General features: G+C 36.1%; 1 non-coding gene across 1 annotated transcript; it reads left to right on the top strand.

Moving 5' to 3' along the window:
* The first annotated feature begins 5,906 nt into the window (after positions 1 to 5,906).
* Positions 5,907 to 5,979, top strand: trnaf-gaa (transfer RNA phenylalanine (anticodon GAA)). Its single transcript has one exon. It is a non-coding gene; the product is annotated as a tRNA-Phe (tRNA).
* The last annotated feature ends 3,940 nt before the right edge of the window (positions 5,980 to 9,919 follow it).

Below are 9,919 nucleotides of genomic sequence, written 5' to 3'. Positions count from 1 at the left end.
TATGCTGCTTTTATATGCTTTTTGGAGCTTCAAAGTTTTGTCACCATTCACTTGCATTGTATGGACCTAAATAGCTGAAATATTCTTCTAAATATCTTCCTTTGTGTTCTGCAGATAAAGGAAAGTCATACACATCTGGGATGGCATTAGGCTGAGTAAATGATGAGAGAATTACAATTTTGTGGGTGAACTAACCTTTAGATATAATTGTAAGCATATTGTCACTAAGGGTTTTCTTAACTTAAAGGGACAGTTCACCCAAAAATTTAAATTCTCTCATCATTTACTCACCCTCATGTCATCCCAGGCGTGTATGACTTTCTTTATTCACCAGAACACATTTTAAGAAAATCAGAAAAATATCTCAGCTCAGTAGGTCCTTAAAATGCAAGTTGATGGTGATCCGACTTCTGAAGCTCTAAAAATCACAGACAATCAGCATAAACATCATCCATATGACTCTAGCCATTAAATTAATGTCTTCTAAAGCGATACGAATGCTTTTGTTGTGAAAAAGATAAATATTTAAGTACTTTTTATCTTTTTAACCATCGCTTCTGGTCAGCAACCGTATACTCATTCATGAGTATACTTTTCACTGTCCTGTGTTATTACAATGGTTTCACTACAAGTGTCATGGTTCAAATATGGTTACTGTACTAAAACAATGGTTATTTATTTATTTGCAAGGGAATGCACAACTATTGCAAGGGAATGTAAAATATTTCAGGGGGGAAATAAATCCTCCCTCTCTGTCCTCTTAAGGGGCTCTGTATGTTCCAAACCTGTATGTTATTCTTTTGTGAAACACAAAAGAAGATAATGCAGTGATGAATTTCAGCCAGCCACTCACTTTAATAGAAAAGAAAGATGCAATAAAAGAAAATGGTGACTGAGAATGTCAGTCTGTGGTTCACAGAATAAAAATGTCTAAGGTTCTGAACAATATGAGGGTGTGTATATGATGACAGCATTTTAATTTTATGGATGAGCTAACTCTTTAAATATATAAAAATGGACACTACCTTTAAATTAGCCTGTAATTTGTTATTATACATCCATTTGTGAATGCAACACTGTGAAGGCATTTTTCTATAATTGGCTGTGCGATTGTCACAATTGTTTTTTTGCCAATGTGTGAACGGCTTGTCACACAACTTAAAAAATTAGCCCTTCCTGGACTTCCTAAGTTGCCTATTAAAGCCTGTAGACTGATTTTCATGCGAAGGGAGTGGGTCGGTTTTGCCGGGAAAATCCAAAGGATGTGACATTTATGCACGCTCCTGAGAGCCTTGCCTCAGTGCTTCTCTTCCGCAGTTCAACAGCAACAACACTAGGTAACGTTATCTTAGAGATGGAATCCAGCACAACACCGACTCCTACAAAAACTCTTGAGTAAGCAAAAAAAAAAACAAAACACTTATCTACTGAATCCCATCTGGCTAAGCGGGAACATGATTGCGGGTGAGCGAAAACTAGAGTGAACATCGGCAGGGCATTTGATTCCTGGAGGGACCTTCGTTCGGTTTTGGGGATCAAAACCGACCCTGAATTGGCGTTCTTCTTATTGGACAGGTAAGCTTACATAACTGCAAAGCATGTGAAATATAGTGCCATAAGTATTGATCTGTGTAATTTTAGCTAACTTGAACTTGCCTGCACAGTAACTATCATAAACAATGTTAATCTGTAATTATTCAGCAACATAAACTACAATAACACATGAAATAAATGCTAGACAATGTTCAAGATAATGCAAAAAGACCCATTCATTAGTGTAACGTAACTTGGTTATACAGAAAATATATACATTCTATTATAATAAAACAATAGCACATCGATATATCAAAATAACTGTTGTGATGGAATCACATCAATACTGAATTGTGTCAACATACTTATAATGTACAGTCTATTTTATAAACAGCTACTGTCATCATCCACCAAATTTAGCTAACAGCTATTGATAAAGCTGGCTAGCTGGCTAACTAGCTAACGCTGACATAGACTATTGTATAAATGCAGTCAGTGTATCATGCAAAGAAAAGTGATTACTTCAAACTACAGTCTTACATAGTCAGACCTATATCCACACTTTGTTTTAGCCCTGTTCCAGCACTGGAGAGTCAAATATAATATGCAGTCTCAAAGTCTGTAGTAAAACCATCATAACTGTGTAATTTTAATTATGCTACCTCATCTGTCAGCATGATGTCGGTGAATCACGTTCAGCCTCTTTGTAGGTTAAATCATTGTTTAGGTCGATGCTTGCTCGCGTCCCTATGGAGTGTGTGCACAAGCACGAGCAACAGGTAGCTGGCTGCAGTTCATTTAACGGCCACAGGTGTCATTAATAACAAGGGTTTCTGAATCTTACATACTGTACCATTAAGTATTAAAGGAATAGTTCACCCAAAAATGAAAATTTGCTGATAATTTACTCACCCTCAGGCCATCCAAGATGTGGAGGGGGGTAAAATCGAGACCGGCCACTGCCGCAGGCAGCTCTCACTCGGCTCTTACTCGGCTCTCACTCGACTCTCACTCGACCTGCCACCGCCAACGGCAGCTCTCACTCGATCTGCCACGGCTCTCACTCGACCTGCCTCGGCTCTCACTCGACATGCCACCGCCAACGGCAGCTCTCACTCGACCTGCCTCGGCTCTCACTCGTTGCCTGCGCCTCCCTCTCGATCCGTCAACGTCACAGACAGCTCCAACTCGCACCGTCACCGTTACTTGCGCCTCTCTTGCGATCTTTAGTCCTGTTTTAAATATTTGTTAAGTGCTTATACATTTCTTAATCTTTAAATAAGTGTTCTTTGTCTTTTAAATTATTAAAAGTTGCAGTCCAAAATGGTTCTGATGACTGCTGGTATCTGCCTTGTAGCAGCATGTTTCATCTGACAGGTGTCATCTACACATGCTAAACAGGACTATATGCCAGCAAATTATACAATCCTATTGATTCAGCTCACTCATTTGATTGGCTATCGATAGTTGGCATGTTCTCTTTTTACATAAATTCAATATTTTTTAATATACATTTTTATACAAAATTCACAACAAGAGAGTATTTTTTAAGGAGATTTATTAAAGCAAGTGATGATGACATACAGCAAAACTTCTAAGCATATTATTTTCTACATATAGTGCTTTTTGTTTTATCATTAGGGGAGATCAGCACAGCATCTTATAGACATAAAACATAAATAGGGGTAGAGTGGCACACAAACAAACACAAAAAAACATGTCAGTGCTTTTGCAAACCACAAACACTTTGTAAACAAATATGTTTAATGTTTTATATGTTGTGATACACAATGACTGGGTTTTTTTTTTAAAAAAGGAGAGAAAAACATTAGGTTACTGTCATAACAAAAGCTATATATTTTCACTATACAACACTGTAGATTTTAGATAAAGCCTGTCATATTGCACTGAGCCTCTGTAACTGAATATGGAAACACCATAATGATTTTAATCCAAAACTTTTCTCAAATCTAGCCAATTGAATGTTAGATTTTGATGTTAAAATATTATATTATGTTATATTAACATTCTGTACCTGTGTATCTTGTTACTAGATAGACTAGCATATGTCATGGGATACATACAGCCATACGCCATATCAATTAGCCAAAAGCAAAAATACTTTTTCTAAACACAACCATTATTGGGAGTACAGACGGAAAAGGGGAAAATCACACACCAGCCTAAAAAATACAACAATTTATAGGGGTTACCATGGTTCGTCGGCAACAGGGGTTGGTTGCCACATAGTAATTTTCTGGTAATTTGATAACTATATGTTATGTTGATGATTGGTAAACCTACTTGAGCAATAGTAGCTGGCCAACATTTTTTATGGAGAGAGTGTGATTGGGGTTGGTTGCCTTATTGATTTTGTGGTTGTTTGGCAACAACGTATATTTACGTATAAACTTAATATATCTAAACAGACACACAACAAGACACATGCCTTGTACATACGGTATTTAATGTATGTATGTATATATTTAAACCATTATTAATGTGTGTTATTTGGCATAATGCACACATGATAAAAATTGAAAACACATGTTTTATTTATGGTTATAATTTTATACATATAAATAATGGATAACACAGTATTTATTCAAGTAGATGAATTTGCATTATTTTATTGATATGGGGCTCTATTTTAAGAGTGCTACCGATAAGCTCAGCGCAATGCCATAAGCTATACATGCAAAGTCAGTGGGCATGGCCAGGAAGTTTTGGCATTTTTGTGCAAGATGCGCAAAGTCTAGGCGCATGTGGGTTTGGCAAAATTTTGCGTGCAATGCGCAAATATCCTGGATGAAGGTAGCACGCTGTATGTATGCTGCATGTAGCTCGAAACATCACGTTTGCTTATGTGGTGAGCTCATTACATTTATTTACACTGTAAAAAATGTACATGCATTTCAACTTAAAAAATTAAGTTTAACTGCTGCCTTAAAGTTTTAAGTTAAATCAACATAGCTTTAAAAATAATTTTTACAAAACAATTTTTACAAAAATAATAAAAAAATAAATAAATTGCATTATTTTACATTTAGTCTTAAAAACAGTCTAAATGTAAAATAATGTATTGGAAAAACTTATAATGAGTTGAAATAACTTTTAAATCCGTATTGATTTAAATTAAAACTTTAAGGCATCAGATAAACTGTACCTCTGTACATCTCTGTGATGTGCGCTCATAAGAGGGATGTCATAAGCTTGTTGGTAAGGTCACATGTCATATGGAGGAGGAGGCTGTCATTGTTTACATTGTTTTTTTTTTATTATTATTATTATTTGGAAATTATTTTTTTTTATTTTTTTTATTTTATATTGTTTTGAAATTGTTTTGGACTGTTTTGGTTTGTGAATGGACCAAGTTTCTCTTGTAAAAAACGACGCGCTTCCTGACTCCTCTTCAAGGTGACGCAGGACTTTACCAACAAGCTTTTGTCATCCCTCTCATGAGCCCCCATCACAGAGATGTACGGAATCGAACATTTGTAGTTAAAAATTATATAAGTATTGTTTTGTTTCTAAAAAATAATCAATCTTTTGCATTCAGAAGAACTTTATTTGTCGACTGGAGTCGTGTGGATTATTTTGATGCACCCTAAATATGCATTTTGGACCTTCAAAAAATGGAGGACATTCACTTGCATTGTTTAGAGGAGGAGGCCTGAAATGAAATCCTAAAAGTCTAAAATTCTGTTTTGATGAAGAAAGAAACTCAAATACATCTTGGATGGTCTGAGGGTGAGTAAATTATCAGCAAATTTTCATTTTTGGGTGAACTATTCCTTTAAGATTTATATACTGTAGAAAAAGTTAACTCCAAATAATTATGTATTTGTAAATGGATATTTTGCATAAATAAAACGAGTAAATGAATGTGCTGTGTGTTTAATAAAGAGTACATATATAGGCTGATTTATTAATTTAAGTATTTGGGATTTAAAGAACAAAAGTAGAAAATATGTTGATTGTATAACATGTTGAAATCAACGTCGTTTCAACGTGATGTAAGCAAACCAATTAGATCGATTATACATTGAAACTGTGTTGATTATATGATGTCTTTTCACCCAACTGAACTCAACATCGTTTCAGCGTCAGGTAAGCAAAACAAATAGATCGATTTTATGTCAGTTTTCAATGTGACTTCGATCATGGGCGCCTGCAGGATTTAATCTGAGGGTACGCACAGACATCTGCCTAATAAACCTTATATCTAAGGGGTTCCGGGGGCATGCTTCGTGTGCGTGCGTGCGTGCGTGTGTGTATATATATATATATATATTTTTTTTTTGGTGCACAAAACAATACCAAAAGGTGAATTTGCCAATATATTTTATATGATCCCATTTCGCTATCTGTAGGCCGAAATAGCTCAGTTGGGAGAGCGTTAGACTGAAGATCTAAAGGTCCCTGGTTCGATCCCGGGTTTCGGCAGATAATTTATTTATTTCAGAGTGCAGGCCCATGATGTACTATGCAAACTTCTACAGTAGTTTTACGCTCAGCTCAAAAATAAGAAAAGATGTGCAATGTATAAGGCAATGCGGATCGTACCAAAATACTACAACTGAGAATGGAAGTCCTGTGGTGTCTTTTGGTTGTATTGTGTGGTGTAAATTTTGTAGCCGGACGATGTCGCTGTTGCTACTTCATCTCCATAATTCTCTATCGTGCCATAGTCACAGCTGCAATTTCACCAAATTCCACCAGAGGGTAACATTGTCCAAAAAATAGATTGTCCCGTCACTTATCCCTCTCGTTCCCTTCCAGCTCTCTCTCTGTCCCATTGCCTTTCAAGGAATCCAGAAATGCAGCTCACACGTGTTTGGCTCGGGGAGCCAGATATGTATTCTGAGATTTAGGGGAGGAAAAAAGATAGCCATGTGCACACAAGATCACTATAAAGGTGTAGTGTCTAATACTTTCTCTTATCTCAGTTTACTGTGAATAGACAAATATAAGTAAGCCATTAGTTTAAATCCCTGGAAAATGTAAACATTGTCACTCTGTGGCGCTTTCAAAACATAGATCTGTCAATTCTACTTGAAAATAGTCTAAATAGATGACAAATGAAGATAAAACTCTGATGTTTGATAGATAAAAAAATTTTCACAGCATTGCCTTCTTGGTATAAAATCTGGCACTGTTGCCGTTTTTATTTTTCACAGTTTTTAAATGCATCCCCGATGTTACAATATCTGTGCTTCTTAAAAGCACAAAAATAATATCCACAAACACGTTTTGGGAATTGAGAGAAATCCTACTTTAAACTAGCCTTCCCCTAAAATCCAAAATATTCCCTGAAGGCAGCCAAACTCAGTTTACTGTAACACTGTTTTCTGAGCAGCACTCATAAAACCCCAGTGAGGTGGCAAAAGTTCAGCATAACTTTTTTTTTTAATGGTGCTCTCAGGCAGTAATGTGGAAACTATTAAATGCAAAGCAGAGTTGTTGACCAAGAACCAGCATAAATATTTTAACTGCTCACCAAAAGGAAATTTCCGCTCGTTCTGGAAGTGTCTCAAATGGAGGCCTTTTTAATCCCTTTTCCTGAAAGTGTTGCCAAATGTGTCAGCTATTACGGCACAGCATCTAACAAAGTGACACCCCCTTTATCCGATTACAGTATATCCATCCTTCAGAGTTCAAAATTAGTAGAGCCTGAGGACAAATATTGCATCCCACAGGTGTAGACATGGGTTAGGGTTAGGGTTAGCCCTTTTCACCAACAAGAGTACTGATGTGCTGAATAGTGGCACGGCTGTGATCCAGCCATAGGCACGATGCTGGAGCACATTTGTGAGTGTGATATTGCTTTAATAAAACATAAGTCTTGTTCTATAAACATGAATTTAATATAAAGTTACTTAGGGCCTTGGGGAACTTATTTACACATCAGAATGCCATTTGATTAGGTATGCACATTCCATTTACACTTGAATATACTAAATATCAGAATTCTTGGAATGCTGTTTGTCCAATCAGATTGGACATTGCGGTTACGTCTAAGAATTTGTATATGCTTGATGAAAAATCAATCACTTTTCCAGTAATAAATCAAGCCAAGTAACTAGTATAATAATTCTAATAATTCTTATATTTGCTGATTAGTTTCTATGTTGTCTTTCATATCCTGCCACTACTATTAATAATATTAGGAATAGCAAAAAGAATACATAATATTGCTATCTATCACACTCTCAGTCTATCATTTTGTGAGTTTGTGTTTGGACTCAGTGACTTTGGTGTCATTGCGCTGTTCTGATCTGTCTGTTCTTGTCAGTTATTTGCCAGTAATATGATTCTGTAAGCTGGTTTTACCATGTGTGTTTTTAGTGAGATCTACTGTAGATGATATAGAGTGACTGTCAGCAGTCTGGCCTGAACCCATATGTGTGTTTGCCAGAAGCATTCGAGTGTCTGACTCTGCACGTGTCACGCAGAAAAAGTCAACTTTGTTTGTGCATAACTCTCGGGTCTGGTGTGAGTCTGTACATTGGGTGATATCTTACTGTAAGTGTTTGCTAATTTTCTGAATGAGTTGACAATATTCTGTTTCTGTTAAATGGATTGTTACCCAAAAATGAAAAATTTGTCATCATTTACCCACCCTCATGTTGTTCCAAACCTGTATGACTTTCTCTACTCTGTTGTTAGGCACAATGTTAGCCTGAGTCACCAATCACGTTCATTACATCTTTTTTCTACACAATAAAAGTTTGTTTGTTATTATTATTGGGATGTGCAGGGATAGTCGACATTTGGTTAACCGTTCGGCGCACCACTATTCAAATTCCCAAATCACTATTTGGTTATTTTACAGGTGCAATAGAGGTCTTCAACCCGACCCAAACTCGATGAATCTGACAAACTGTTGGATTTTCTAGCCTGGTTTGGTTTAGCTTTCAAGTATAGGGTGAATTAAGGGCTTTTCAGACATGCTTTTGTGTGCGTCTGTGCTGTTTGACTGTTGTGCTGAATCTCATAGTTTTTTTCTTGCAGCATCTCACGTAGGATCGCCACATTTTTAGACACCAAGTAAGTTAAAAAGAACTTTAATTTTTATAAACCCATCTTGAAATACCTGCGTTGTGCTGCGTTCTGAGGAAGTTGAGAACATGATTCAAGTTTGTCTTTCTTCGAGCAGTTTCAGAGCTTGATAAACGGTAAGACCTTTGCTCTGGTGTGCATATTTACATACGATAATTGGACAAGTTTGATTTGATTTTAAACCATTTAAAAATCAAAGCACCCCAAAGAGGCTATTTAACTGCAGTAGTGTAACTCCACACACATGACAATGCTTGCGTTCACTGCCTCATGGAAATGTGAACCTGCCCAGGCAGAGCGCATATACAGACAGTGACAGTTTGATTACTTTTGTTTGACTTGATGTGAGATTTTATCATTTGAAGATTTATGTATTGTGCTATTTAGGCTCATAGCTCACTGTGCACTTTATTTGTTGCTATTATGAGTAGTGCTTTAGAAAATTCCAACATTCTTTATTACTGCATCCCAAATCACGACGGAAAACTGATGGTAACTGTGCATATACTGTATTATTATATGACAATATAAACATCCAGTCTGAAATCTACAAATTAGCATCAACATTTATTCCTCTATTGTCATTTTTTATTATCACCATTCAAATCAAGTATTATAATTTGATCATTATTCAAGATATATTGAAAACAATTTGTGCATCTTTTTATGTAACACATTTAGTGCAATTCATCAATTATGTTTCACGCTAAGGGTAAATCAAGCATGCAATTATGACAAATATCAAGTTTGATTGACACAAACATCACACCAGTTCTGAGCTGACTGTTCACACTGAAGTCACATTGCAAAATAATCAGATACATATCCAATTTTTTCCACATATGAAAGTGGCCCAGATTTAAATAAAAAATGTCAGATTGATTGTGATTTTTGCTTTTCACAATGTAATACAAACAATAAATCTGTGTCATGTGACAGGGAAAAAACAGATTTTGGCCACATTCAATTGCGGTGTGAACATACCCATAGTCTGTGATAAAATCAATATTAACTTATGTGTTTCAGAAAATGACCTATCCCAGAAAAAGTCTATATCTAGGTTTCAGAGAAAGATGTTTAAGAGTATTTGACCTCTTATTTTAAATAGATTATGTTACTGGACTCCAACTGTTTTCATGGAGACGGTGTATTTATTAAAGCAAAGGGAGTGTCAGGTGGTTTCCCCTATAGCTTAGCCTAATGTCTGAAGAATGTTTGTGTGTATGTTAGTCTGTGGACTTTCCAAGGCATGTCTACATGCCAGGCTCTTTGCCTGGTTAATTTTAGGTAATCTTGTAGTCTCCCAGCATCCATTTATCTAGAC

Source organism: Myxocyprinus asiaticus, chromosome 12 (assembly GCF_019703515.2).
Source record: "Myxocyprinus asiaticus isolate MX2 ecotype Aquarium Trade chromosome 12, UBuf_Myxa_2, whole genome shotgun sequence".
NCBI lineage: Eukaryota > Metazoa > Chordata > Actinopteri > Cypriniformes > Catostomidae > Myxocyprinus > Myxocyprinus asiaticus.
This window is presented reverse-complemented; position numbering and strand designations above follow the sequence as displayed.